This window comes from Triturus cristatus, chromosome 12, assembly GCF_964204655.1.
Source record: "Triturus cristatus chromosome 12, aTriCri1.1, whole genome shotgun sequence".
Taxonomy (NCBI): Eukaryota; Metazoa; Chordata; class Amphibia; order Caudata; family Salamandridae; genus Triturus; species Triturus cristatus.
The window spans coordinates 661066869-661093950 of NC_140595.1; the positions used below are offsets into that span (position 1 = coordinate 661066869).

The 27082-nt window shown below is 41.2% G+C and overlaps 29 non-coding genes across 29 annotated transcripts; 21 read left to right on the forward strand and 8 right to left on the reverse strand.

Annotated features, from left to right (window-relative positions):
* The first annotated feature begins 727 nt into the window (after positions 1-727).
* TRNAT-UGU (transfer RNA threonine (anticodon UGU)) lies at positions 728-799 on the forward strand. The gene has a single exon. It is a non-coding gene; the product is annotated as a tRNA-Thr (tRNA).
* A 1174-nt stretch (positions 800-1973) lies between these two features.
* TRNAI-UAU (transfer RNA isoleucine (anticodon UAU)) lies at positions 1974-2068 on the reverse strand. Its single transcript has 2 exons — positions 2031-2068; positions 1974-2009 (listed from the first exon to the last, which is right to left on the reverse strand). It is a non-coding gene; the product is annotated as a tRNA-Ile (tRNA).
* A 411-nt stretch (positions 2069-2479) lies between these two features.
* On the forward strand, positions 2480-2561 carry TRNAS-GCU (transfer RNA serine (anticodon GCU)). The gene has a single exon. It is a non-coding gene; the product is annotated as a tRNA-Ser (tRNA).
* Positions 2562-3150: 589 nt separating this feature from the next.
* Positions 3151-3222, forward strand: TRNAT-UGU (transfer RNA threonine (anticodon UGU)). The gene has a single exon. It is a non-coding gene; the product is annotated as a tRNA-Thr (tRNA).
* Positions 3223-4903: 1681 nt separating this feature from the next.
* On the forward strand, positions 4904-4985 carry TRNAS-GCU (transfer RNA serine (anticodon GCU)). The gene has a single exon. It is a non-coding gene; the product is annotated as a tRNA-Ser (tRNA).
* A 589-nt stretch (positions 4986-5574) lies between these two features.
* On the forward strand, positions 5575-5646 carry TRNAT-UGU (transfer RNA threonine (anticodon UGU)). Its single transcript has one exon. It is a non-coding gene; the product is annotated as a tRNA-Thr (tRNA).
* A 1174-nt stretch (positions 5647-6820) lies between these two features.
* Positions 6821-6915, reverse strand: TRNAI-UAU (transfer RNA isoleucine (anticodon UAU)). Its single transcript has 2 exons — positions 6878-6915; positions 6821-6856 (listed from the first exon to the last, which is right to left on the reverse strand). It is a non-coding gene; the product is annotated as a tRNA-Ile (tRNA).
* Positions 6916-7327: 412 nt separating this feature from the next.
* On the forward strand, positions 7328-7409 carry TRNAS-GCU (transfer RNA serine (anticodon GCU)). The gene has a single exon. It is a non-coding gene; the product is annotated as a tRNA-Ser (tRNA).
* Positions 7410-7998: 589 nt separating this feature from the next.
* Positions 7999-8070, forward strand: TRNAT-UGU (transfer RNA threonine (anticodon UGU)). Its single transcript has one exon. It is a non-coding gene; the product is annotated as a tRNA-Thr (tRNA).
* A 1174-nt stretch (positions 8071-9244) lies between these two features.
* Positions 9245-9339, reverse strand: TRNAI-UAU (transfer RNA isoleucine (anticodon UAU)). Its single transcript has 2 exons — positions 9302-9339; positions 9245-9280 (listed from the first exon to the last, which is right to left on the reverse strand). It is a non-coding gene; the product is annotated as a tRNA-Ile (tRNA).
* A 412-nt stretch (positions 9340-9751) lies between these two features.
* TRNAS-GCU (transfer RNA serine (anticodon GCU)) lies at positions 9752-9833 on the forward strand. Its single transcript has one exon. It is a non-coding gene; the product is annotated as a tRNA-Ser (tRNA).
* A 589-nt stretch (positions 9834-10422) lies between these two features.
* On the forward strand, positions 10423-10494 carry TRNAT-UGU (transfer RNA threonine (anticodon UGU)). Its single transcript has one exon. It is a non-coding gene; the product is annotated as a tRNA-Thr (tRNA).
* A 1681-nt stretch (positions 10495-12175) lies between these two features.
* TRNAS-GCU (transfer RNA serine (anticodon GCU)) lies at positions 12176-12257 on the forward strand. The gene has a single exon. It is a non-coding gene; the product is annotated as a tRNA-Ser (tRNA).
* Positions 12258-12846: 589 nt separating this feature from the next.
* On the forward strand, positions 12847-12918 carry TRNAT-UGU (transfer RNA threonine (anticodon UGU)). Its single transcript has one exon. It is a non-coding gene; the product is annotated as a tRNA-Thr (tRNA).
* Positions 12919-14092: 1174 nt separating this feature from the next.
* On the reverse strand, positions 14093-14187 carry TRNAI-UAU (transfer RNA isoleucine (anticodon UAU)). The gene is made up of 2 exons: positions 14150-14187; positions 14093-14128 (listed from the first exon to the last, which is right to left on the reverse strand). It is a non-coding gene; the product is annotated as a tRNA-Ile (tRNA).
* Positions 14188-14599: 412 nt separating this feature from the next.
* Positions 14600-14681, forward strand: TRNAS-GCU (transfer RNA serine (anticodon GCU)). Its single transcript has one exon. It is a non-coding gene; the product is annotated as a tRNA-Ser (tRNA).
* A 589-nt stretch (positions 14682-15270) lies between these two features.
* Positions 15271-15342, forward strand: TRNAT-UGU (transfer RNA threonine (anticodon UGU)). Its single transcript has one exon. It is a non-coding gene; the product is annotated as a tRNA-Thr (tRNA).
* A 1174-nt stretch (positions 15343-16516) lies between these two features.
* TRNAI-UAU (transfer RNA isoleucine (anticodon UAU)) lies at positions 16517-16611 on the reverse strand. The gene is made up of 2 exons: positions 16574-16611; positions 16517-16552 (listed from the first exon to the last, which is right to left on the reverse strand). It is a non-coding gene; the product is annotated as a tRNA-Ile (tRNA).
* A 412-nt stretch (positions 16612-17023) lies between these two features.
* Positions 17024-17105, forward strand: TRNAS-GCU (transfer RNA serine (anticodon GCU)). Its single transcript has one exon. It is a non-coding gene; the product is annotated as a tRNA-Ser (tRNA).
* Positions 17106-17694: 589 nt separating this feature from the next.
* On the forward strand, positions 17695-17766 carry TRNAT-UGU (transfer RNA threonine (anticodon UGU)). The gene has a single exon. It is a non-coding gene; the product is annotated as a tRNA-Thr (tRNA).
* Positions 17767-19447: 1681 nt separating this feature from the next.
* On the forward strand, positions 19448-19529 carry TRNAS-GCU (transfer RNA serine (anticodon GCU)). The gene has a single exon. It is a non-coding gene; the product is annotated as a tRNA-Ser (tRNA).
* Positions 19530-20118: 589 nt separating this feature from the next.
* Positions 20119-20190, forward strand: TRNAT-UGU (transfer RNA threonine (anticodon UGU)). Its single transcript has one exon. It is a non-coding gene; the product is annotated as a tRNA-Thr (tRNA).
* Positions 20191-21364: 1174 nt separating this feature from the next.
* Positions 21365-21459, reverse strand: TRNAI-UAU (transfer RNA isoleucine (anticodon UAU)). Its single transcript has 2 exons — positions 21422-21459; positions 21365-21400 (listed from the first exon to the last, which is right to left on the reverse strand). It is a non-coding gene; the product is annotated as a tRNA-Ile (tRNA).
* A 412-nt stretch (positions 21460-21871) lies between these two features.
* Positions 21872-21953, forward strand: TRNAS-GCU (transfer RNA serine (anticodon GCU)). The gene has a single exon. It is a non-coding gene; the product is annotated as a tRNA-Ser (tRNA).
* Positions 21954-23788: 1835 nt separating this feature from the next.
* On the reverse strand, positions 23789-23883 carry TRNAI-UAU (transfer RNA isoleucine (anticodon UAU)). Its single transcript has 2 exons — positions 23846-23883; positions 23789-23824 (listed from the first exon to the last, which is right to left on the reverse strand). It is a non-coding gene; the product is annotated as a tRNA-Ile (tRNA).
* Positions 23884-24295: 412 nt separating this feature from the next.
* TRNAS-GCU (transfer RNA serine (anticodon GCU)) lies at positions 24296-24377 on the forward strand. The gene has a single exon. It is a non-coding gene; the product is annotated as a tRNA-Ser (tRNA).
* Positions 24378-24966: 589 nt separating this feature from the next.
* On the forward strand, positions 24967-25038 carry TRNAT-UGU (transfer RNA threonine (anticodon UGU)). Its single transcript has one exon. It is a non-coding gene; the product is annotated as a tRNA-Thr (tRNA).
* Positions 25039-26213: 1175 nt separating this feature from the next.
* Positions 26214-26308, reverse strand: TRNAI-UAU (transfer RNA isoleucine (anticodon UAU)). Its single transcript has 2 exons — positions 26271-26308; positions 26214-26249 (listed from the first exon to the last, which is right to left on the reverse strand). It is a non-coding gene; the product is annotated as a tRNA-Ile (tRNA).
* Positions 26309-26721: 413 nt separating this feature from the next.
* TRNAS-GCU (transfer RNA serine (anticodon GCU)) lies at positions 26722-26803 on the forward strand. The gene has a single exon. It is a non-coding gene; the product is annotated as a tRNA-Ser (tRNA).
* Positions 26804-27082: the final 279 nt, after the last annotated feature.

Genomic DNA, 27082 nt, shown 5'->3' on the forward strand with positions numbered 1-27082 from the left:
ATATTGACACTTCAGTACCTTTTGTGAAGCAAGGGTTCAGATGGGGCTGTAGGGCAGACGAGGTGACCGAGTGGTTAAGGCGATGGACTGCTAATCCATTGTGCTCTGCACGCGTGGGTTCGAATCCCACCTTCGTCGGAAAGCCATCAGAGTCTCTTTTGATGGCCAGCATTTCTTGTAGTATAATTACACTCTCTTTCAAGACAGAGCCAGGATCCGCTAGATGGGATCATCTGACTGTTCCATTTTAACAAATATGTCAAATAAAGTGAAGTATTTTGTGCGTAATAGAAATTAGATCTTTCATGGAGTTTCCAGAGGATTGCCTTTCACTCACTCCTGGCTTATTAACCAGTTTGGATAAATAGATTGATAAGAAAGCAGCTCTTACTCCTAAAGTTTAGGCCGTCTCAAATGAATGACTGTTAACATATGTCTGCCCCACAGAGACAGATCACTTCTAATAAGTGGGTTCTCTATATGTCACTGATTGCAGACATACTAACTAGAGCTATCGGTATGGTCTTGAATGCGAAAACTCTTATTTTCTCATATGAAAATGTAGTTTTTCATACTTCCAAAAAAAGTGCCTTAAGCATGGTCTTCAATGTGTGCGCGCACGTGGACATTCATATGCAACTACGTTTCCATACAGAGTCTCAAAATCATAGATCTATTCATACCTCAGTAAGAATACATGTTGCAATTTACATCCTGTGTGCCGACTGGCCTTGTAGCTCAGTGGCAGAGCACTGGTCTTGTAAACCAGGGGTCATGAGTTCAAGCCTCATCAGGGCCTTTTTACATGAGTCTTTCTGTATGTTGTTTTCAAGTCATTCTTCCCTGGAGTCACACCTTGCTTTAGGATTGCTTATTGTCAAGCTTCCCTTTCCTGCTTTCATATTATCAAGAAAATATAATGAAGATCATTGAATTATAAATTATTGCCTCACCCCTTCCGATCGCCTGACGAACGCCTGACAAACGCCATTCTCACCCTGCCGGGCAAGCCCTGCCGGGCAAAGCCAAATAAGCCATGCATATTTACAGTTCCTTTGAAAGGCAGAGCAAGGACTAGGACCTCTGTTCCGACTGAATCTGCATCCACAGAAAGGATGTTATAAGGCCCTACAAATTTCACCAAGGAGATGTGAAAGTCTTCCCCCATAAAATACTTTTTTTCCCAGATACCCCGGCTCTTAGGCAAATGAGGTTACTCCTCAAAACCCCACCCCCACTCACCATAAATATCCTTCTCTCCTGCTGTCCATTCAAATGATACAAGGTATCTTGTACATAGAGAGAAAGGGAGAATAGGCAGACTTGCTTCAAAGATTTGGTGACTTTGGATGGGTGGGTTGAATGAAGAAGTGAACCTGGTTTCTGGGAAAGGAGTATCGAGATGAAGATGAGGAAAAGTGAACATGGACCACATTCATAGGTTAGAGAAATACATTTAATAGGTTGAATGGTTTTGAAAAGTGAACTTCGAGCAGTAATTGTTGTTTTTTAAACTGCAAAGAAATTAAAAATGAATGTGGGATTGGAGGCACACTCTGAGCAGAAAAGCACCATAAGCTGCTATGGTGCAACTCAAGATGGTGAATAGAACCTTTAATATGATGATGCTCTTCTTTTGCTAGTTTTTTCGAGTCACCTTTTATTGTAAGTAGCTGATACAGCATTTTTTGCAGCTCTTCAGTTTATGGTTATCATGTGAGAACACTGTTTTCATCATATTTATTATTCTACAAATGTATTTTTAAATGCACTGATGTGGTGTTTGCATGAAATGCAAGATGGCACATCATGGAATGTTTACACTGAGCATCGCGGAGGATATGTGATATTTGGCACCCAGAGGAGTAGGACACGTAGATCCTATAAGAAGTAAAGACTCTCTAGCAAGGGCCGTCCATACTCTGAGTTTAAACTTTACTTTTTGTGAAATGGTTTATGAAAAACAACACGGCTGCTCCAGGTGAGGCTCGAACTCACAACCTCGGCATGGCTCAGTGCAAGTACTGCTGTATAAGTACCGCGCGCTAACCGATTGCGCCACTGGAGCTCTCTCTTTTCACATCTCCCCAGGTGAGCCATCTACAGCTGACCAAGTAGATGACAGACACTGCTCCATCATTCACTGTGCAAGATCGACTCACATGCTAGCATGTTATCATGACTATTAAAAATACAGTCCAAACGGAATAGATTCTATAATTGTCCTATAACATATGCTCTGTCTATTCAAAACCCCATAGAATTATATCTTGACAGTTCTGACAAAGTCTAGGGGAATCTTATGAATATTTGTAATTAGCACATAGTAAGAATTTCCCAAAAATGAAATGTAGGTCCCTGATGGGGGAAGACGTGGAATGTGAGATCTTGCCTCAGCTGTTTTTTTCTTTTTTAGGTACAGTATATTGACACTTCAGTACCTTTTGTTAAGCAAGGTTTCAGATGGGGCTGTGGGGCAGACGAGGTGGCCGAGTGGTTAAGGCGATGGACTGCTAATCCATTGTGCTCTGCACGCGTGGGTTCGAATCCCACCTTCGTCGGAAAGCCATCAGAGTCTCTTTTGATGGCCAGCATTTCTTGTAGTATAATTACACTCTCTTTCAAGACAGAGCCAGGATCCGCTAGATGGGATCATCTGACTGTTCCATTTTAACAAATATGTCAAATAAAGTGAAGTATTTTGTGCGTAATAGAAATTAGATCTTTCATGGAGTTTCCAGAGGATTGCCTTTCACTCACTCCTGGCTTATTAACCAGTTTGGATAAATAGATTGATAAGAAAGCAGCTCTTACTCCTAAAGTTTAGGCCGTCTCAAATGAATGACTGTTAACATATGTCTGCCCCACAGAGACAGATCACTTCTAATAAGTGGGTTCTCTATATGTCACTGATTGCAGACATACTAACTAGAGCTATCGGTATGGTCTTGAATGCGAAAACTCTTATTTTCTCATATGAAAATGTAGTTTTTCATACTTCCAAAAAAAGTGCCTTAAGCATGGTCTTCAATGTGTGCGCGCACGTGGACATTCATATGCAACTACGTTTCCATACAGAGTCTCAAAATCATAGATCTATTCATACCTCAGTAAGAATACATGTTGCAATTTACATCCTGCGTGCAGACTGGCCTTGTAGCTCAGTGGCAGAGCACTGGTCTTGTAAACCAGGGGTCATGAGTTCAAGCCTCATCAGGGCCTTTTTACATGAGTCTTTCTGTATGTTGTTTTCAAGTCATTCTTCCCTGGAGTCACACCTTGCTTTAGGATTGCTTATTGCCAAGCTTCCCTTTCCTGCTTTCATATTATCAAGAAAATATCATGAAGATCATTGAATTATAAATTATTGCCTCACCCCTTCCGATCGCCTGACGAACGCCTGACAAACGCCATTCTCACCCTGGCGGGCAAGCCCTGCCGGGCAAAGCCAAATAAGCCATGCATATTTACAGTTCCTTTGAAAGGCAGAGCGAGGACTAGGACCTCTGTTCCGACTGAATCTGCATCCACAGAAAGGATGTTATAAGGCCCTACAAATTTCACCAAGGAGATGTGAAAGTCTTCCCCCATAAAATACTTTTTTTCCCAGATACCCCGGCTCTTAGGCAAATGAGGTTACTCCTCAAAACCCCACCCCCACTCACCATAAATATCCTTCTCTCCTGCTGTCCATTCAAATGATACAAGGTATCTTGTACATAGAGAGAAAGGGAGAATAGGCAGACTTGCTTCAAAGATTTGGTGACTTTGGATGGGTGGGATGAATGAAGAAGTGAACCTGGTTTCTGGGAAAGGAGTATCGAGATGAAGATGAGGAAAAGTGAACATGGACCACATTCATAGGTTAGAGAAATACATTTAATAGGTTGAATGGTTTTGAAAAGTGAACTTCGAGCAGTAATTGTTGTTTTTTAAACTGCAAAGAAATTAAAAATGAATGTGGGATTGGAGGCACACTCTGAGCAGAAAAGCACCATAAGCTGCTATGGTGCAACTCAAGATGGTGAATAGAACCTTTAATATGATGATGCTCTTCTTTTGCTAGTTTTTTCGAGTCACCTTTTATTGTAAGTAGCTGATACAGCATTTTTTGAAGCTCTTCAGTTTATGGTTATCATGTGAGAACACTGTTTTCATCATATTTATTATTCTACAAATGTATTTTTAAATGCACTGATGTGGTGTTTGCATGAAATGCAAGATGGCACATCATGGAATGTTTAAACTGAGCATCGCGGAGGATATGTGATATTTGGCACCCAGAGGAGTAGGACACGTAGATCCTATAAGAAGTAAAGACTCTCTAGCAAGGGCCGTCCATACTCTGAGTTTAAACTTTACTTTTTGTGAAATGGTTTATGAAAAACAACACGGCTGCTCCAGGTGAGGCTCGAACTCACAACCTCGGCATGGCTCAGTGCAAGTACTGCTGTATAAGTACCGCACGCTAACCGATTGCGCCAATGGAGCTCTCTCTTTTCACATCTCCCCAGGTGAGCCATCTACAGCTGACCAAGTAGATGACAGACACTGCTCCATCATTCACTGTGCAAGATCGACTCACATGCTAGCATGTTATCATGACTATTAAAAATACAGTCCAAACGGAATAGATTCTATAATTGTCCTATAACATATGCTCTGTCAATTCAAAACCCCATAGAATTATATCTTGACAGTTCTGACAAAGTCTAGGGGAATCTTATGAATATTTGTAATTAGCACATAGTAAGAATTTCCCAAAAATGAAATGTAGGTCCCTGATTGGGGGAAGACGTGGAATGTGAGATCTTGCCTCAGCTGTTTTTTTCTTTTTTAGGTACAGTATATTGACACTTCAGTACCTTTTGTGAAGCAAGGTTTCAGATGGGGCTGTAGGGCAGACGAGGTGGCCGAGTGGTTAAGGCGATGGACTGCTAATCCATTGTGCTCTGCACGCGTGGGTTCGAATCCCACCTTCGTCGGAAAGCCATCAGAGTCTCTTTTGATGGCCAGCATTTCTTGTAGTATAATTACACTCTCTTTCAAGACAGAGCCAGGATCCGCTAGATGGGATCATCTGACTGTTCCATTTTAACAAATATGTCAAATAAAGTGAAGTATTTTGTGCGTAATAGAAATTAGATCTTTCATGGAGTTTCCAGAGGATTGCCTTTCACTCACTCCTGGCTTATTAACCAGTTTGGATAAATAGATTGATAAGAAAGCAGCTCTTACTCCTAAAGTTTAGGCCGTCTCAAATGAATGACTGTTAACATATGTCTGCCCCACAGAGACAGATCACTTCTAATAAGTGGGTTCTCTATATGTCACTGATTGCAGACATACTAACTAGAGCTATCGGTATGGTCTTGAATGCGAAAACTCTTATTTTCTCATATGAAAATGTAGTTTTTCATACTTCCAAAAAAAGTGCCTTAAGCATGGTCTTCAATGTGTGCGCGCACGTGGACATTCATATGCAACTACGTTTCCATACAGAGTCTCAAAATCATAGATATATTCATACCTCAGTAAGAATACATGTTGCAATTTACATCCTGTGTGCCGACTGGCCTTGTAGCTCAGTGGCAGAGCACTGGTCTTGTAAACCAGGGGTCATGAGTTCAAGCCTCATCAGGGCCTTTTTACATGAGTCTTTCTGTATGTTGTTTTCAAGTCATTCTTCCCTGGAGTCACACCTTGCTTTAGGATTGCTTATTGTCAAGCTTCCCTTTCCTGCTTTCATATTATCAAGAAAATATCATGAAGATCATTGAATTATAAATTATTGCCTCACCCCTTCCGATCGCCTGACGAACGCCTGACAAACGCCATTCTCACCCTGCCGGGCAAGCCCTGCCGGGCAAAGCCAAATAAGCCATGCATATTTACAGTTCCTTTGAAAGGCAGAGCGAGGACTAGGACCTCTGTTCCGACTGAATCTGCATCCACAGAAAGGATGTTATAAGGCCCTACAAATTTCACCAAGGAGATGTGAAAGTCTTCCCCCATAAAATACTTTTTTTCCCAGATACCCCGGCTCTTAGGCAAATGAGGTTACTCCTCAAAACCCCACCCCCACTCACCATAAATATCCTTCTCTCCTGCTGTCCATTCAAATGATACAAGGTATCTTGTACATAGAGAGAAAGGGAGAATAGGCAGACTTGCTTCAAAGATTTGGTGACTTTGGATGGGTGGGTTGAATGAAGAAGTGAACCTGGTTTCTGGGAAAGGAGTATCGAGATGAAGATGAGGAAAAGTGAACATGGACCACATTCATAGGTTAGAGAAATACATTTAATAGGTTGAATGGTTTTGAAAAGTGAACTTCGAGCAGTAATTGTTGTGTTTTAAACTGCAAAGAAATTAAAAATGAATGTGGGATTGGAGGCACACTCTGAGCAGAAAAGCACCATAAGCTGCTATGGTGCAACTCAAGATGGTGAATAGAACCTTTAATATGATGATGCTCTTCTTTTGCTAGTTTTTTCGAGTCACCTTTTATTGTAAGTAGCTGATACAGCATTTTTTGCAGCTCTTCAGTTTATGGTTATCATGTGAGAACACTGTTTTCATCATATTTATTATTCTACAAATGTATTTTTAAATGCACTGATGTGGTGTTTGCATGAAATGCAAGATGGCACATCATGGAATGTTTAAACTGAGCATCGCGGAGGATATGTGATATTTGGCACCCAGAGGAGTAGGACACGTAGATCCTATAAGAAGTAAAGACTCTCTAGCAAGGGCCGTCCATACTCTGAGTTTAAACTTTACTTTTTGTGAAATGGTTTATGAAAAACAACACGGCTGCTCCAGGTGAGGCTTGAACTCACAACCTCGGCATGGCTCAGTGCAAGTACTGCTGTATAAGTACCGCGCGCTAACCGATTGCGCCACTGGAGCTCTCTCTTTTCACATCTCCCCAGGTGAGCCATCTACAGCTGACCAAGTAGATGACAGACACTGCTCCATCATTCACTGTGCAAGATCGACTCACATGCTAGCATGTTATCATGACTATTAAAAATACAGTCCAAACGGAATAGATTCTATAATTGTCCTATAACATATGCTCTGTCAATTCAAAACCCCATAGAATTATATCTTGACAGTTCTGACAAAGTCTAGGGGAATCTTATGAATATTTGTAATTAGCACATAGTAAGAATTTCCCAAAAATGAAATGTAGGTCCCTGATTGGGGGAAGACGTGGAATGTGAGATCTTGCCTCAGCTGTTTTTTTCTTTTTTAGGTACAGTATATTGACACTTCAGTACCTTTTGTGAAGCAAGGTTTCAGATGGGGCTGTAGGGCAGACGAGGTGGCCGAGTGGTTAAGGCGATGGACTGCTAATCCATTGTGCTCTGCACGCGTGGGTTCGAATCCCACCTTCGTCAGAAAGCCATCAGAGTCTCTTTTGATGGCCAGCATTTCTTGTAGTATAATTACACTCTCTTTCAAGACAGAGCCAGGATCCGCTAGATGGGATCATCTGACTGTTCCATTTTAACAAATATGTCAAATAAAGTGAAGTATTTTGTGCGTAATAGAAATTAGATCTTTCATGGAGTTTCCAGAGGATTGCCTTTCACTCACTCCTGGCTTATTAACCAGTTCGGATAAATAGATTGATAAGAAAGCAGCTCTTACTCCTAAAGTTTAGGCCGTCTCAAATGAATGACTGTTAACATATGTCTGCCCCACAGAGACAGATCACTTCTAATAAGTGGGTTCTCTATATGTCACTGATTGCAGACATACTAACTAGAGCTATCGGTATGGTCTTGAATGCGAAAACTCTTATTTTCTCATATGAAAATGTAGTTTTTCATACTTCCAAAAAAAGTGCCTTAAGCATGGTCTTCAATGTGTGCGCGCACGTGGACATTCATATGCAACTACGTTTCCATACAGAGTCTCAAAATCAAAGATATATTCATACCTCAGTAAGAATACATGTTGCAATTTACATCCTGCGTACAGACTGGCCTTGTAGCTCAGTGGCAGAGCACTGGTCTTGTAAACCAGGGGTCATGAGTTCAAGCCTCATCAGGGCCTTTTTACATGAGTCTTTCTGTATGTTGTTTTCAAGTCATTCTTCCCTGGAGTCACACCTTGCTTTAGGATTGCTTATTGCCAAGCTTCCCTTTCCTGCTTTCATATTATCAAGAAAATATCATGAAGATCATTGAATTATAAATTATTGCCTCACCCCTTCCGATCGCCTGACGAACGCCTGACAAACGCCATTCTCACCCTGGCGGGCAAGCCCTGCCGGGCAAAGCCAAATAAGCCATGCATATTTACAGTTCCTTTGAAAGGCAGAGCGAGGACTAGGACCTCTGTTCCGACTGAATCTGCATCCACAGAAAGGATGTTATAAGGCCCTACAAATTTCACCAAGGAGATGTGAAAGTCTTCCCCCATAAAATACTTTTTTTCCCAGATACCCCGGCTCTTAGGCAAATGAGGTTACTCCTCAAAACCCCACCCCCACTCACCATAAATATCCTTCTCTCCTGCTGTCCATTCAAATGATACAAGGTATCTTGTACATAGAGAGAAAGGGAGAATAGGCAGACTTGCTTCAAAGATTTGGTGACTTTGGATGGGTGGGATGAATGAAGAAGTGAACCTGGTTTCTGGGAAAGGAGTATCGAGATGAAGATGAGGAAAAGTGAACATGGACCACATTCATAGGTTAGAGAAATACATTTAATAGGTTGAATGGTTTTGAAAAGTGAACTTCGAGCAGTAATTGTTGTTTTTTAAACTGCAAAGAAATTAAAAATGAATGTGGGATTGGAGGCACACTCTGAGCAGAAAAGCACCATAAGCTGCTATGGTGCAACTCAAGATGGTGAATAGAACCTTTAATATGATGATGCTCTTCTTTTGCTAGTTTTTTCGAGTCACCTTTTATTGTAAGTAGCTGATACAGCATTTTTTGCAGCTCTTCAGTTTATGGTTATCATGTGAGAACACTGTTTTCATCATATTTATTATTCTACAAATGTATTTTTAAATGCACTGATGTGGTGTTTGCATGAAATGCAAGATGGCACATCATGGAATGTTTAAACTGAGCATCGCGGAGGATATGTGATATTTGGCACCCAGAGGAGTAGGACACGTAGATCCTATAAGAAGTAAAGACTCTCTAGCAAGGGCCGTCCATACTCTGAGTTTAAACTTTACTTTTTGTGAAATGGTTTATGAAAAACAACACGGCTGCTCCAGGTGAGGCTCGAACTCACAACCTCAGCATGGCTCAGTGCAAGTACTGCTGTATAAGTACCGCGCGCTAACCGATTGCGCCACTGGAGCTCTCTCTTTTCACATCTCCCCAGGTGAGCCATCTACAGCTGACCAAGTAGATGACAGACACTGCTCCATCATTCACTGTGCAAAATCGACTCACATGCTAGCATGTTATCATGACTATTAAAAATACAGTCCAAACGGAATAGATTCTATAATTGTCCTATAACATATGCTCTGTCAATTCAAAACCCCATAGAATTATATCTTGACAGTTCTGACAAAGTCTAGGGGAATCTTATGAATATTTGTAATTAGCACATAGTAAGAATTTCCCAAAAATGAAATGTAGGTCCCTGATTGGGGGAAGACGTGGAATGTGAGATCTTGCCTCAGCTGTTTTTTTCTTTTTTAGGTACAGTATATTGACACTTCAGTACCTTTTGTGAAGCAAGGTTTCAGATGGGGCTGTAGGGCAGACGAGGTGGCCGAGTGGTTAAGGCGATGGACTGCTAATCCATTGTGCTCTGCACGCGTGGGTTCGAATCCCACCTTCGTCGGAAAGCCTTCAGAGTCTCTTTTGATGGCCAGCATTTCTTGTAGTATAATTACACTCTCTTTCAAGACAGAGCCAGGATCCGCTAGATGGGATCATCTGACTGTTCCATTTTAACAAATATGTCAAATAAAGTGAAGTATTTTGTGCGTAATAGAAATTAGATCTTTCATGGAGTTTCCAGAGGATTGCCTTTCACTCACTCCTGGCTTATTAACCAGTTTGGATAAATAGATTGATAAGAAAGCAGCTCTTACTCTTAAAGTTTAGGCCGTCTCAAATGAATGACTGTTAACATATGTCTGCCCCACAGAGACAGATCACTTCTAATAAGTGGGTTCTCTATATGTCACTGATTGCAGACATACTAACTAGAGCTATCGGTATGGTCTTGAATGCGAAAACTCTTATTTTCTCATATGAAAATGTAGTTTTTCATACTTCCAAAAAAAGTGCCTTAAGCATGGTCTTCAATGTGTGCGCGCACGTGGACATTCATATGCAACTACGTTTCCATACAGAGTCTCAAAATCATAGATCTATTCATACCTCAGTAAGAATACATGTTGCAATTTACATCCTGCGTGCAGACTGGCCTTGTAGCTCAGTGGCAGAGCACTGGTCTTGTAAACCAGGGGTCATGAGTTCAAGCCTCATCAGGGCCTTTTTACATGAGTCTTTCTGTATGTTGTTTTCAAGTCATTCTTCCCTGGAGTCACACCTTGCTTTAGGATTGCTTATTGCCAAGCTTCCCTTTCCTGCTTTCATATTATCAAGAAAATATCATGAAGATCATTGAATTATAAATTATTGCCTCACCCCTTCCGATCGCCTGACGAACGCCTGACAAACGCCATTCTCACCCTGGCGGGCAAGCCCTGCCGGGCAAAGCCAAATAAGCCATGCATATTTACAGTTCCTTTGAAAGGCAGAGCGAGGACTAGGACCTCTGTTCCGACTGAATCTGCATCCACAGAAAGGATGTTATAAGGCCCTACAAATTTCACCAAGGAGATGTGAAAGTCTTCCCCCATAAAATACTTTTTTTCCCAGATACCCCGGCTCTTAGGCAAATGAGGTTACTCCTCAAAACCCCACCCCCACTCACCATAAATATCCTTCTCTCCTGCTGTCCATTCAAATGATACAAGGTATCTTGTACATAGAGAGAAAGGGAGAATAGGCAGACTTGCTTCAAAGATTTGGTGACTTTGGATGGGTGGGATGAATGAAGAAGTGAACCTGGTTTCTGGGAAAGGAGTATCGAGATGAAGATGAGGAAAAGTGAACATGGACCACATTCATAGGTTAGAGAAATACATTTAATAGGTTGAATGGTTTTGAAAAGTGAACTTCGAGCAGTAATTGTTGTTTTTTAAACTGCAAAGAAATTAAAAATGAATGTGGGATTGGAGGCACACTCTGAGCAGAAAAGCACCATAAGCTGCTATGGTGCAACTCAAGATGGTGAATAGAACCTTTAATATGATGATGCTCTTCTTTTGCTAGTTTTTTCGAGTCACCTTTTATTGTAAGTAGCTGATACAGCATTTTTTGAAGCTCTTCAGTTTATGGTTATCATGTGAGAACACTGTTTTCATCATATTTATTATTCTACAAATGTATTTTTAAATGCACTGATGTGGTGTTTGCATGAAATGCAAGATGGCACATCATGGAATGTTTAAACTGAGCATCGCGGAGGATATGTGATATTTGGCACCCAGAGGAGTAGGACACGTAGATCCTATAAGAAGTAAAGACTCTCTAGCAAGGGCCGTCCATACTCTGAGTTTAAACTTTACTTTTTGTGAAATGGTTTATGAAAAACAACACGGCTGCTCCAGGTGAGGCTCGAACTCACAACCTCGGCATGGCTCAGTGCAAGTACTGCTGTATAAGTACCGCACGCTAACCGATTGCGCCAATGGAGCTCTCTCTTTTCACATCTCCCCAGGTGAGCCATCTACAGCTGACCAAGTAGATGACAGACACTGCTCCATCATTCACTGTGCAAGATCGACTCACATGCTAGCATGTTATCATGACTATTAAAAATACAGTCCAAACGGAATAGATTCTATAATTGTCCTATAACATATGCTCTGTCAATTCAAAACCCCATAGAATTATATCTTGACAGTTCTGACAAAGTCTAGGGGAATCTTATGAATATTTGTAATTAGCACATAGTAAGAATTTCCCAAAAATGAAATGTAGGTCCCTGATTGGGGGAAGACGTGGAATGTGAGATCTTGCCTCAGCTGTTTTTTTCTTTTTTAGGTACAGTATATTGACACTTCAGTACCTTTTGTGAAGCAAGGTTTCAGATGGGGCTGTAGGGCAGACGAGGTGGCCGAGTGGTTAAGGCGATGGACTGCTAATCCATTGTGCTCTGCACGCGTGGGTTCGAATCCCACCTTCGTCGGAAAGCCATCAGAGTCTCTTTTGATGGCCAGCATTTCTTGTAGTATAATTACACTCTCTTTCAAGACAGAGCCAGGATCCGCTAGATGGGATCATCTGACTGTTCCATTTTAACAAATATGTCAAATAAAGTGAAGTATTTTGTGCGTAATAGAAATTAGATCTTTCATGGAGTTTCCAGAGGATTGCCTTTCACTCACTCCTGGCTTATTAACCAGTTTGGATAAATAGATTGATAAGAAAGCAGCTCTTACTCCTAAAGTTTAGGCCGTCTCAAATGAATGACTGTTAACATATGTCTGCCCCACAGAGACAGATCACTTCTAATAAGTGGGTTCTCTATATGTCACTGATTGCAGACATACTAACTAGAGCTATCGGTATGGTCTTGAATGCGAAAACTCTTATTTTCTCATATGAAAATGTAGTTTTTCATACTTCCAAAAAAAGTGCCTTAAGCATGGTCTTCAATGTGTGCGCGCACGTGGACATTCATATGCAACTACGTTTCCATACAGAGTCTCAAAATCATAGATATATTCATACCTCAGTAAGAATACATGTTGCAATTTACATCCTGTGTGCCGACTGGCCTTGTAGCTCAGTGGCAGAGCACTGGTCTTGTAAACCAGGGGTCATGAGTTCAAGCCTCATCAGGGCCTTTTTACATGAGTCTTTCTGTATGTTGTTTTCAAGTCATTCTTCCCTGGAGTCACACCTTGCTTTAGGATTGCTTATTGTCAAGCTTCCCTTTCCTGCTTTCATATTATCAAGAAAATATCATGAAGATCATTGAATTATAAATTATTGCCTCACCCCTTCCGATCGCCTGACGAACGCCTGACAAACGCCATTCTCACCCTGCCGGGCAAGCCCTGCCGGGCAAAGCCAAATAAGCCATGCATATTTACAGTTCCTTTGAAAGGCAGAGCGAGGACTAGGACCTCTGTTCCGACTGAATCTGCATCCACAGAAAGGATGTTATAAGGCCCTACAAATTTCACCAAGGAGATGTGAAAGTCTTCCCCCATAAAATACTTTTTTTCCCAGATACCCCGGCTCTTAGGCAAATGAGGTTACTCCTCAAAACCCCACCCCCACTCACCATAAATATCCTTCTCTCCTGCTGTCCATTCAAATGATACAAGGTATCTTGTACATAGAGAGAAAGGGAGAATAGGCAGACTTGCTTCAAAGATTTGGTGACTTTGGATGGGTGGGTTGAATGAAGAAGTGAACCTGGTTTCTGGGAAAGGAGTATCGAGATGAAGATGAGGAAAAGTGAACATGGACCACATTCATAGGTTAGAGAAATACATTTAATAGGTTGAATGGTTTTGAAAAGTGAACTTCGAGCAGTAATTGTTGTGTTTTAAACTGCAAAGAAATTAAAAATGAATGTGGGATTGGAGGCACACTCTGAGCAGAAAAGCACCATAAGCTGCTATGGTGCAACTCAAGATGGTGAATAGAACCTTTAATATGATGATGCTCTTCTTTTGCTAGTTTTTTCGAGTCACCTTTTATTGTAAGTAGCTGATACAGCATTTTTTGCAGCTCTTCAGTTTATGGTTATCATGTGAGAACACTGTTTTCATCATATTTATTATTCTACAAATGTATTTTTAAATGCACTGATGTGGTGTTTGCATGAAATGCAAGATGGCACATCATGGAATGTTTAAACTGAGCATCGCGGAGGATATGTGATATTTGGCACCCAGAGGAGTAGGACACGTAGATCCTATAAGAAGTAAAGACTCTCTAGCAAGGGCCGTCCATACTCTGAGTTTAAACTTTACTTTTTGTGAAATGGTTTATGAAAAACAACACGGCTGCTCCAGGTGAGGCTTGAACTCACAACCTCGGCATGGCTCAGTGCAAGTACTGCTGTATAAGTACCGCGCGCTAACCGATTGCGCCACTGGAGCTCTCTCTTTTCACATCTCCCCAGGTGAGCCATCTACAGCTGACCAAGTAGATGACAGACACTGCTCCATCATTCACTGTGCAAGATCGACTCACATGCTAGCATGTTATCATGACTATTAAAAATACAGTCCAAACGGAATAGATTCTATAATTGTCCTATAACATATGCTCTGTCAATTCAAAACCCCATAGAATTATATCTTGACAGTTCTGACAAAGTCTAGGGGAATCTTATGAATATTTGTAATTAGCACATAGTAAGAATTTCCCAAAAATGAAATGTAGGTCCCTGATTGGGGGAAGACGTGGAATGTGAGATCTTGCCTCAGCTGTTTTTTTCTTTTTTAGGTACAGTATATTGACACTTCAGTACCTTTTGTGAAGCAAGGTTTCAGATGGGGCTGTAGGGCAGACGAGGTGGCCGAGTGGTTAAGGCGATGGACTGCTAATCCATTGTGCTCTGCACGCGTGGGTTCGAATCCCACCTTCGTCAGAAAGCCATCAGAGTCTCTTTTGATGGCCAGCATTTCTTGTAGTATAATTACACTCTCTTTCAAGACAGAGCCAGGATCCGCTAGATGGGATCATCTGACTGTTCCATTTTAACAAATATGTCAAATAAAGTGAAGTATTTTGTGCGTAATAGAAATTAGATCTTTCATGGAGTTTCCAGAGGATTGCCTTTCACTCACTCCTGGCTTATTAACCAGTTCGGATAAATAGATTGATAAGAAAGCAGCTCTTACTCCTAAAGTTTAGGCCGTCTCAAATGAATGACTGTTAACATATGTCTGCCCCACAGAGACAGATCACTTCTAATAAGTGGGTTCTCTATATGTCACTGATTGAAGACATACTAACTAGAGCTATCGGTATGGTCTTGAATGCGAAAACTCTTATTTTCTCATATGAAAATGTAGTTTTTCATACTTCCAAAAAAAGTGCCTTAAGCATGGTCTTCAATGTGTGCGCGCACGTGGACATTCATATGCAACTACGTTTCCATACAGAGTCTCAAAATCAAAGATATATTCATACCTCAGTAAGAATACATGTTGCAATTTACATCCTGCGTACAGACTGGCCTTGTAGCTCAGTGGCAGAGCACTGGTCTTGTAAACCAGGGGTCATGAGTTCAAGCCTCATCAGGGCCTTTTTACATGAGTCTTTCTGTATGTTGTTTTCAAGTCATTCTTCCCTGGAGTCACACCTTGCTTTAGGATTGCTTATTGCCAAGCTTCCCTTTCCTGCTTTCATATTATCAAGAAAATATCATGAAGATCATTGAATTATAAATTATTGCCTCACCCCTTCCGATCGCCTGACGAACGCCTGACAAACGCCATTCTCACCCTGGCGGGCAAGCCCTGCCGGGCAAAGCCAAATAAGCCATGCATATTTACAGTTCCTTTGAAAGGCAGAGCGAGGACTAGGACCTCTGTTCCGACTGAATCTGCATCCACAGAAAGGATGTTATAAGGCCCTACAAATTTCACCAAGGAGATGTGAAAGTCTTCCCCCATAAAATACTTTTTTTCCCAGATACCCCGGCTCTTAGGCAAATGAGGTTACTCCTCAAAACCCCACCCCCACTCACCATAAATATCCTTCTCTCCTGCTGTCCATTCAAATGATACAAGGTATCTTGTACATAGAGAGAAAGGGAGAATAGGCAGACTTGCTTCAAAGATTTGGTGACTTTGGATGGGTGGGATGAATGAAGAAGTGAACCTGGTTTCTGGGAAAGGAGTATCGAGATGAAGATGAGGAAAAGTGAACATGGACCACATTCATAGGTTAGAGAAATACATTTAATAGGTTGAATGGTTTTGAAAAGTGAACTTCGAGCAGTAATTGTTGTTTTTTAAACTGCAAAGAAATTAAAAATGAATGTGGGATTGGAGGCACACTCTGAGCAGAAAAGCACCATAAGCTGCTATGGTGCAACTCAAGATGGTGAATAGAACCTTTAATATGATGATGCTCTTCTTTTGCTAGTTTTTTCGAGTCACCTTTTATTGTAAGTAGCTGATACAGCATTTTTTGCAGCTCTTCAGTTTATGGTTATCATGTGAGAACACTGTTTTCATCATATTTATTATTCTACAAATGTATTTTTAAATGCACTGATGTGGTGTTTGCATGAAATGCAAGATGGCACATCATGGAATGTTTAAACTGAGCATCGCGGAGGATATGTGATATTTGGCACCCAGAGGAGTAGGACACGTAGATCCTATAAGAAGTAAAGACTCTCTAGCAAGGGCCGTCCATACTCTGAGTTTAAACTTTACTTTTTGTGAAATGGTTTATGAAAAACAACACGGCTGCTCCAGGTGAGGCTCGAACTCACAACCTCAGCATGGCTCAGTGCAAGTACTGCTGTATAAGTACCGCGCGCTAACCGATTGCGCCACTGGAGCTCTCTCTTTTCACATCTCCCCAGGTGAGCCATCTACAGCTGACCAAGTAGATGACAGACACTGCTCCATCATTCACTGTGCAAAATCGACTCACATGCTAGCATGTTATCATGACTATTAAAAATACAGTCCAAACGGAATAGATTCTATAATTGTCCTATAACATATGCTCTGTCAATTCAAAACCCCATAGAATTATATCTTGACAGTTCTGACAAAGTCTAGGGGAATCTTATGAATATTTGTAATTAGCACATAGTAAGAATTTCCCAAAAATGAAATGTAGGTCCCTGATTGGGGGAAGACGTGGAATGTGAGATCTTGCCTCAGCTGTTTTTTTCTTTTTTAGGTACAGTATATTGACACTTCAGTACCTTTTGTGAAGCAAGGTTTCAGATGGGGCTGTAGGGCAGACGAGGTGGCCGAGTGGTTAAGGCGATGGACTGCTAATCCATTGTGCTCTGCACGCGTGGGTTCGAATCCCACCTTCGTCGGAAAGCCTTCAGAGTCTCTTTTGATGGCCAGCATTTCTTGTAGTATAATTACACTCTCTTTCAAGACAGAGCCAGGATCCGCTAGATGGGATCATCTGACTGTTCCATTTTAACAAATATGTCAAATAAAGTGAAGTATTTTGTGCGTAATAGAAATTAGATCTTTCATGGAGTTTCCAGAGGATTGCCTTTCACTCACTCCTGGCTTATTAACCAGTTTGGATAAATAGATTGATAAGAAAGCAGCTCTTACTCTTAAAGTTTAGGCCGTCTCAAATGAATGACTGTTAACATATGTCTGCCCCACAGAGACAGATCACTTCTAATAAGTGGGTTCTCTATATGTCACTGATTGCAGACATACTAACTAGAGCTATCGGTATGGTCTTGAATGCGAAAACTCTTATTTTCTCATATGAAAATGTAGTTTTTCATACTTCCAAAAAAAGTGCCTTAAGCATGGTCTTCAATGTGTGCGCGCACGTGGACATTCATATGCAACTACGTTTCCATACAGAGTCTCAAAATCATAGATATATTCATACCTCAGTAAGAATACATGTTGCAATTTACATCCTGTGTGCCGACTGGCCTTGTAGCTCAGTGGCAGAGCACTGGTCTTGTAAACCAGGGGTCATGAGTTCAAGCCTCATCAGGGCCTTTTTACATGAGTCTTTCTGTATGTTGTTTTCAAGTCATTCTTCCCTGGAGTCACACCTTGCTTTAGGATTGCTTATTGCCAAGCTTCCCTTTCCTGCTTTCATATTATCAAGAAAATATCATGAAGATCATTGAATTATAAATTATTGCCTCACCCCTTCCGATCGCCTGACGAACGCCTGACAAACGCCATTCTCACCCTGGCGGGCAAGCCCTGCCGGGCAAAGCCAAATAAGCCATGCATATTTACAGTTCCTTTGAAAGGCAGAGCGAGGACTAGGACCTCTGTTCCGACTGAATCTGCATCCACAGAAAGGATGTTATAAGGCCCTACAAATTTCACCAAGGAGATGTGAAAGTCTTCCCCCATAAAATACTTTTTTTCCCAGATACCCCGGCTCTTAGGCAAATGAGGTTACTCCTCAAAACCCCACCCCCACTCACCATAAATATCCTTCTCTCCTGCTGTCCATTCAAATGATACAAGGTATCTTGTACATAGAGAGAAAGGGAGAATAGGCAGACTTGCTTCAAAGATTTGGTGACTTTGGATGGGTGGGATGAATGAAGAAGTGAACCTGGTTTCTGGGAAAGGAGTATCGAGATGAAGATGAGGAAAAGTGAACATGGACCACATTCATAGGTTAGAGAAATACATTTAATAGGTTGAATGGTTTTGAAAAGTGAACTTCGAGCAGTAATTGTTGTTTTTTAAACTGCAAAGAAATTAAAAATGAATGTGGGATTGGAGGCACACTCTGAGCAGAAAAGCACCATAAGCTGCTATGGTGCAACTCAAGATGGTGAATAGAACCTTTAATATGATGATGCTCTTCTTTTGCTAGTTTTTTCGAGTCACCTTTTATTGTAAGTAGCTGATACAGCATTTTTTGAAGCTCTTCAGTTTATGGTTATCATGTGAGAACACTGTTTTCATCATATTTATTATTCTACAAATGTATTTTTAAATGCACTGATGTGGTGTTTGCATGAAATGCAAGATGGCACATCATGGAATGTTTAAACTGAGCATCGCGGAGGATATGTGATATTTGGCACCCAGAGGAGTAGGACACGTAGATCCTATAAGAAGTAAAGACTCTCTAGCAAGGGCCGTCCATACTCTGAGTTTAAACTTTACTTTTTGTGAAATGGTTTATGAAAAACAACACGGCTGCTCCAGGTGAGGCTCGAACTCACAACCTCGGCATGGCTCAGTGCAAGTACTGCTGTATAAGTACCGCACGCTAACCGATTGCGCCAATGGAGCTCTCTCTTTTCACATCTCCCCAGGTGAGCCATCTACAGCTGACCAAGTAGATGACAGACACTGCTCCATCATTCACTGTGCAAGATCGACTCACATGCTAGCATGTTATCATGACTATTAAAAATACAGTCCAAACGGAATAGATTCTATAATTGTCCTATAACATATGCTCTGTCAATTCAAAACCCCATAGAATTATATCTTGACAGTTCTGACAAAGTCTAGGGGAATCTTATGAATATTTGTAATTAGCACATAGTAAGAATTTCCCAAAAATGAAATGTAGGTCCCTGATTGGGGGAAGACGTGGAATGTGAGATCTTGCCTCAGCTGTTTTTTTCTTTTTTAGGTACAGTATATTGACACTTCAGTACCTTTTGTGAAGCAAGGTTTCAGATGGGGCTGTAGGGCAGACGAGGTGGCCGAGTGGTTAAGGCGATGGACTGCTAATCCATTGTGCTCTGCACGCGTGGGTTCGAATCCCACCTTCGTCGGAAAGCCATCAGAGTCTCTTTTGATGGCCAGCATTTCTTGTAGTATAATTACACTCTCTTTCAAGACAGAGCCAGGATCCGCTAGATGGGATCATCTGACTGTTCCATTTTAACAAATATGTCAAATAAAGTGAAGTATTTTGTGCGTAATAGAAATTAGATCTTTCATGGAGTTTCCAGAGGATTGCCTTTCACTCACTCCTGGCTTATTAACCAGTTTGGATAAATAGATTGATAAGAAAGCAGCTCTTACTCCTAAAGTTTAGGCCGTCTCAAATGAATGACTGTTAACATATGTCTGCCCCACAGAGACAGATCACTTCTAATAAGTGGGTTCTCTATATGTCACTGATTGCAGACATACTAACTAGAGCTATCGGTATGGTCTTGAATGCGAAAACTCTTATTTTCTCATATGAAAATGTAGTTTTTCATACTTCCAAAAAAAGTGCCTTAAGCATGGTCTTCAATGTGTGCGCGCACGTGGACATTCATATGCAACTACGTTTCCATACAGAGTCTCAAAATCATAGATATATTCATACCTCAGTAAGAATACATGTTGCAATTTACATCCTGTGTGCCGACTGGCCTTGTAGCTCAGTGGCAGAGCACTGGTCTTGTAAACCAGGGGTCATGAGTTCAAGCCTCATCAGGGCCTTTTTACATGAGTCTTTCTGTATGTTGTTTTCAAGTCATTCTTCCCTGGAGTCACACCTTGCTTTAGGATTGCTTATTGTCAAGCTTCCCTTTCCTGCTTTCATATTATCAAGAAAATATCATGAAGATCATTGAATTATAAATTATTGCCTCACCCCTTCCGATCGCCTGACGAACGCCTGACAAACGCCATTCTCACCCTGCCGGGCAAGCCCTGCCGGGCAAAGCCAAATAAGCCATGCATATTTACAGTTCCTTTGAAAGGCAGAGCGAGGACTAGGACCTCTGTTCCGACTGAATCTGCATCCACAGAAAGGATGTTATAAGGCCCTACAAATTTCACCAAGGAGATGTGAAAGTCTTCCCCCATAAAATACTTTTTTTCCCAGATACCCCGGCTCTTAGGCAAATGAGGTTACTCCTCAAAACCCCACCCCCACTCACCATAAATATCCTTCTCTCCTGCTGTCCATTCAAATGATACAAGGTATCTTGTACATAGAGAGAAAGGGAGAATAGGCAGACTTGCTTCAAAGATTTGGTGACTTTGGATGGGTGGGTTGAATGAAGAAGTGAACCTGGTTTCTGGGAAAGGAGTATCGAGATGAAGATGAGGAAAAGTGAACATGGACCACATTCATAGGTTAGAGAAATACATTTAATAGGTTGAATGGTTTTGAAAAGTGAACTTCGAGCAGTAATTGTTGTGTTTTAAACTGCAAAGAAATTAAAAATGAATGTGGGATTGGAGGCACACTCTGAGCAGAAAAGCACCATAAGCTGCTATGGTGCAACTCAAGATGGTGAATAGAACCTTTAATATGATGATGCTCTTCTTTTGCTAGTTTTTTCGAGTCACCTTTTATTGTAAGTAGCTGATACAGCATTTTTTGCAGCTCTTCAGTTTATGGTTATCATGTGAGAACACTGTTTTCATCATATTTATTATTCTACAAATGTATTTTTAAATGCACTGATGTGGTGTTTGCATGAAATGCAAGATGGCACATCATGGAATGTTTAAACTGAGCATCGCGGAGGATATGTGATATTTGGCACCCAGAGGAGTAGGACACGTAGATCCTATAAGAAGTAAAGACTCTCTAGCAAGGGCCGTCCATACTCTGAGTTTAAACTTTACTTTTTGTGAAATGGTTTATGAAAAACAACACGGCTGCTCCAGGTGAGGCTTGAACTCACAACCTCGGCATGGCTCAGTGCAAGTACTGCTGTATAAGTACCGCGCGCTAACCGATTGCGCCACTGGAGCTCTCTCTTTTCACATCTCCCCAGGTGAGCCATCTACAGCTGACCAAGTAGATGACAGACACTGCTCCATCATTCACTGTGCAAGATCGACTCACATGCTAGCATGTTATCATGACTATTAAAAATACAGTCCAAACGGAATAGATTCTATAATTGTCCTATAACATATGCTCTGTCAATTCAAAACCCCATAGAATTATATCTTGACAGTTCTGACAAAGTCTAGGGGAATCTTATGAATATTTGTAATTAGCACATAGTAAGAATTTCCCAAAAATGAAATGTAGGTCCCTGATTGGGGGAAGACGTGGAATGTGAGATCTTGCCTCAGCTGTTTTTTTCTTTTTTAGGTACAGTATATTGACACTTCAGTACCTTTTGTGAAGCAAGGTTTCAGATGGGGCTGTAGGGCAGACGAGGTGGCCGAGTGGTTAAGGCGATGGACTGCTAATCCATTGTGCTCTGCACGCGTGGGTTCGAATCCCACCTTCGTCAGAAAGCCATCAGAGTCTCTTTTGATGGCCAGCATTTCTTGTAGTATAATTACACTCTCTTTCAAGACAGAGCCAGGATCCGCTAGATGGGATCATCTGACTGTTCCATTTTAACAAATATGTCAAATAAAGTGAAGTATTTTGTGCGTAATAGAAATTAGATCTTTCATGGAGTTTCCAGAGGATTGCCTTTCACTCACTCCTGGCTTATTAACCAGTTCGGATAAATAGATTGATAAGAAAGCAGCTCTTACTCCTAAAGTTTAGGCCGTCTCAAATGAATGACTGTTAACATATGTCTGCCCCACAGAGACAGATCACTTCTAATAAGTGGGTTCTCTATATGTCACTGATTGCAGACATACTAACTAGAGCTATCGGTATGGTCTTGAATGCGAAAACTCTTATTTTCTCATATGAAAATGTAGTTTTTCATACTTCCAAAAAAAGTGCCTTAAGCATGGTCTTCAATGTGTGCGCGCACGTGGACATTCATATGCAACTACGTTTCCATACAGAGTCTCAAAATCAAAGATATATTCATACCTCAGTAAGAATACATGTTGCAATTTACATCCTGCGTACAGACTGGCCTTGTAGCTCAGTGGCAGAGCACTGGCCTTGTAAACCAGGGGTCATGAGTTCAAGCCTCATCAGGGCCTTTTTACATGAGTCTTTCTGTATGTTGTTTTCAAGTCATTCTTCCCTGGAGTCACACCTTGCTTTAGGATTGCTTATTGCCAAGCTTCCCTTTCCTGCTTTCATATTATCAAGAAAATATCATGAAGATCATTGAATTATAAATTATTGCCTCACCCCTTCCGATCGCCTGACGAACGCCTGACAAACGCCATTCTCACCCTGGCGGGCAAGCCCTGCCGGGCAAAGCCAAATAAGCCATGCATATTTACAGTTCCTTTGAAAGGCAGAGCGAGGACTAGGACCTCTGTTCCGACTGAATCTGCATCCACAGAAAGGATGTTATAAGGCCCTACAAATTTCACCAAGGAGATGTGAAAGTCTTCCCCCATAAAATACTTTTTTTCCCAGATACCCCGGCTCTTAGGCAAATGAGGTTACTCCTCAAAACCCCACCCCCACTCACCATAAATATCCTTCTCTCCTGCTGTCCATTCAAATGATACAAGGTATCTTGTACATAGAGAGAAAGGGAGAATAGGCAGACTTGCTTCAAAGATTTGGTGACTTTGGATGGGTGGGATGAATGAAGAAGTGAACCTGGTTTCTGGGAAAGGAGTATCGAGATGAAGATGAGGAAAAGTGAACATGGACCACATTCATAGGTTAGAGAAATACATTTAATAGGTTGAATGGTTTTGAAAAGTGAACTTCGAGCAGTAATTGTTGTTTTTTAAACTGCAAAGAAATTAAAAATGAATGTGGGATTGGAGGCACACTCTGAGCAGAAAAGCACCATAAGCTGCTATGGTGCAACTCAAGATGGTGAATAGAACCTTTAATATGATGATGCTCTTCTTTTGCTAGTTTTTTCGAGTCACCTTTTATTGTAAGTAGCTGATACAGCATTTTTTGCAGCTCTTCAGTTTATGGTTATCATGTGAGAACACTGTTTTCATCATATTTATTATTCTACAAATGTATTTTTAAATGCACTGATGTGGTGTTTGCATGAAATGCAAGATGGCACATCATGGAATGTTTAAACTGAGCATCGCGGAGGATATGTGATATTTGGCACCCAGAGGAGTAGGACACGTAGATCCTATAAGAAGTAAAGACTCTCTAGCAAGGGCCGTCCATACTCTGAGTTTAAACTTTACTTTTTGTGAAATGGTTTATGAAAAACAACACGGCTGCTCCAGGTGAGGCTCGAACTCACAACCTCAGCATGGCTCAGTGCAAGTACTGCTGTATAAGTACCGCGCGCTAACCGATTGCGCCACTGGAGCTCTCTCTTTTCACATCTCCCCAGGTGAGCCATCTACAGCTGACCAAGTAGATGACAGACACTGCTCCATCATTCACTGTGCAAAATCGACTCACATGCTAGCATGTTATCATGACTATTAAAAATACAGTCCAAACGGAATAGATTCTATAATTGTCCTATAACATATGCTCTGTCAATTCAAAACCCCATAGAATTATATCTTGACAGTTCTGACAAAGTCTAGGGGAATCTTATGAATATTTGTAATTAGCACATAGTAAGAATTTCCCAAAAATGAAATGTAGGTCCCTGATTGGGGGAAGACGTGGAATGTGAGATCTTGCCTCAGCTGTTTTTTTCTTTTTTAGGTACAGTATATTGACACTTCAGTACCTTTTGTGAAGCAAGGTTTCAGATGGGGCTGTAGGGCAGACGAGGTGGCCGAGTGGTTAAGGCGATGGACTGCTAATCCATTGTGCTCTGCACGCGTGGGTTCGAATCCCACCTTCGTCGGAAAGCCTTCAGAGTCTCTTTTGATGGCCAGCATTTCTTGTAGTATAATTACACTCTCTTTCAAGACAGAGCCAGGATCCGCTAGATGGGATCATCTGACTGTTCCATTTTAACAAATATGTCAAATAAAGTGAAGTATTTTGTGCGTAATAGAAATTAGATCTTTCATGGAGTTTCCAGAGGATTGCCTTTCACTCACTCCTGGCTTATTAACCAGTTTGGATAAATAGATTGATAAGAAAGCAGCTCTTACTCTTAAAGTTTAGGCCGTCTCAAATGAATGACTGTTAACATATGTCTGCCCCACAGAGACAGATCACTTCTAATAAGTGGGTTCTCTATATGTCACTGATTGCAGACATACTAACTAGAGCTATCGGTATGGTCTTGAATGCGAAAACTCTTATTTTCTCATATGAAAATGTAGTTTTTCATACTTCCAAAAAAAGTGCCTTAAGCATGGTCTTCAATGTGTGCGCGCACGTGGACATTCATATGCAACTACGTTTCCATACAGAGTCTCAAAATCATAGATATATTCATACCTCAGTAAGAATACATGTTGCAATTTACATCCTGTGTGCCGACTGGCCTTGTAGCTCAGTGGCAGAGCACTGGTCTTGTAAACCAGGGGTCATGAGTTCAAGCCTCATCAGGGCCTTTTTACATGAGTCTTTCTGTATGTTGTTTTCAAGTCATTCTTCCCTGGAGTCACACCTTGCTTTAGGATTGCTTATTGTCAAGCTTCCCTTTCCTGCTTTCATATTATCAAGAAAATATAATGAAGATCATTGAATTATAAATTATTGCCTCAGCCCTTCCGATCGCCTGACGAACGCCTGACAAACGCCATTCTCACCCTGCCGGGCAAGCCCTGCCGGGCAAAGCCAAATAAGCCATGCATATTTACAGTTCCTTTGAAAGGCAGAGCAAGGACTAGGACCTCTGTTCCGACTGAATCTGCATCCACAGAAAGGATGTTATAAGGCCCTACAAATTTCACCAAGGAGATGTGAAAGTCTTCCCCCATAAAATACTTTTTTTTCCCAGATACCCCGGCTCTTAGGCAAATGAGGTTACTCCTCAAAACCCCACCCCCACTCACCATAAATATCCTTCTCTCCTGCTGTCCATTCAAATGATACAAGGTATCTTGTACATAGAGAGAAAGGGAGAATAGGCAGACTTGCTTCAAAGATTTGGTGACTTTGGATGGGTGGGTTGAATGAAGAAGTGAACCTGGTTTCTGGGAAAGGAGTATCGAGATGAAGATGAGGAAAAGTGAACATGGACCACATTCATAGGTTAGAGAAATACATTTAATAGGTTGAATGGTTTTGAAAAGTGAACTTCGAGCAGTAATTGTTGTGTTTTAAACTGCAAAGAAATTAAAAATGAATGTGGGATTGGAGGCACACTCTGAGCAGAAAAGCACCATAAGCTGCTATGGTGCAACTCAAGATGGTGAATAGAACCTTTAATATGATGATGCTCTTCTTTTGCTAGTTTTTTCGAGTCACCTTTTATTGTAAGTAGCTGATACAGCATTTTTTGCAGCTCTTCAGTTTATGGTTATCATGTGAGAACACTGTTTTCATCATATTTATTATTCTACAAATGTATTTTTAAATGCACTGATGTGGTGTTTGCATGAAATGCAAGATGGCACATCATGGAATGTTTAAACTGAGCATCGCGGAGGATATGTGATATTTGGCACCCAGAGGAGTAGGACACGTAGATCCTATAAGAAGTAAAGACTCTCTAGCAAGGGCCGTCCATACTCTGAGTTTAAACTTTACTTTTTGTGAAATGGTTTATGAAAAACAACACGGCTGCTCCAGGTGAGGCTTGAACTCACAACCTCGGCATGGCTCAGTGCAAGTACTGCTGTATAAGTACCGCGCGCTAACCGATTGCGCCACTGGAGCTCTCTCTTTTCACATCTCCCCAGGTGAGCCATCTACAGCTGACCAAGTAGATGACAGACACTGCTCCATCATTCACTGTGCAAGATCGACTCACATGCAATGAATGTTATCATGACTATTAAAAATACAGTCCAAACGGAATAGATTCTATAATTGTCCTATAACATATGCTCTGTCAATTCAAAACCCCATAGAATTATATCTTGACAGTTCTGACAAAGTCTAGGGGAATCTTATGAATATTTGTAATTAGCACATAGTAAGAATTTCCCAAAAATGAAATGTAGGTCCCTGATTGGGGGAAGACGTGGAATGTGAGATCTTGCCTCAGCTGTTTTTTTCTTTTTTAGGTACAGTATATTGACACTTCAGTACCTTTTGTGAAGCAAGGTTTCAGATGGGGCTGTAGGGCAGACGAGGTGGCCGAGTGGTTAAGGCGATGGACTGCTAATCCATTGTGCTCTGCACGCGTGGGTTCGAATCCCACCTTCGTCGGAAAGCCATCAGAGTCTCTTTTGATGGCCAGCATTTCTTGTAGTATAATTACACTCTCTTTCAAGACAGAGCCAGGATCCGCTAGATGGGATCATCTGACTGTTCCATTTTAACAAATATGTCAAATAAAGTGAAGTATTTTGTGCGTAATAGAAATTAGATCTTTCATGGAGTTTCCAGAGGATTGCCTTTCACTCACTCCTGGCTTATTAACCAGTTCGGATAAATAGATTGATAAGAAAGCAGCTCTTACTCCTAAAGTTTAGGCCGTCTCAAATG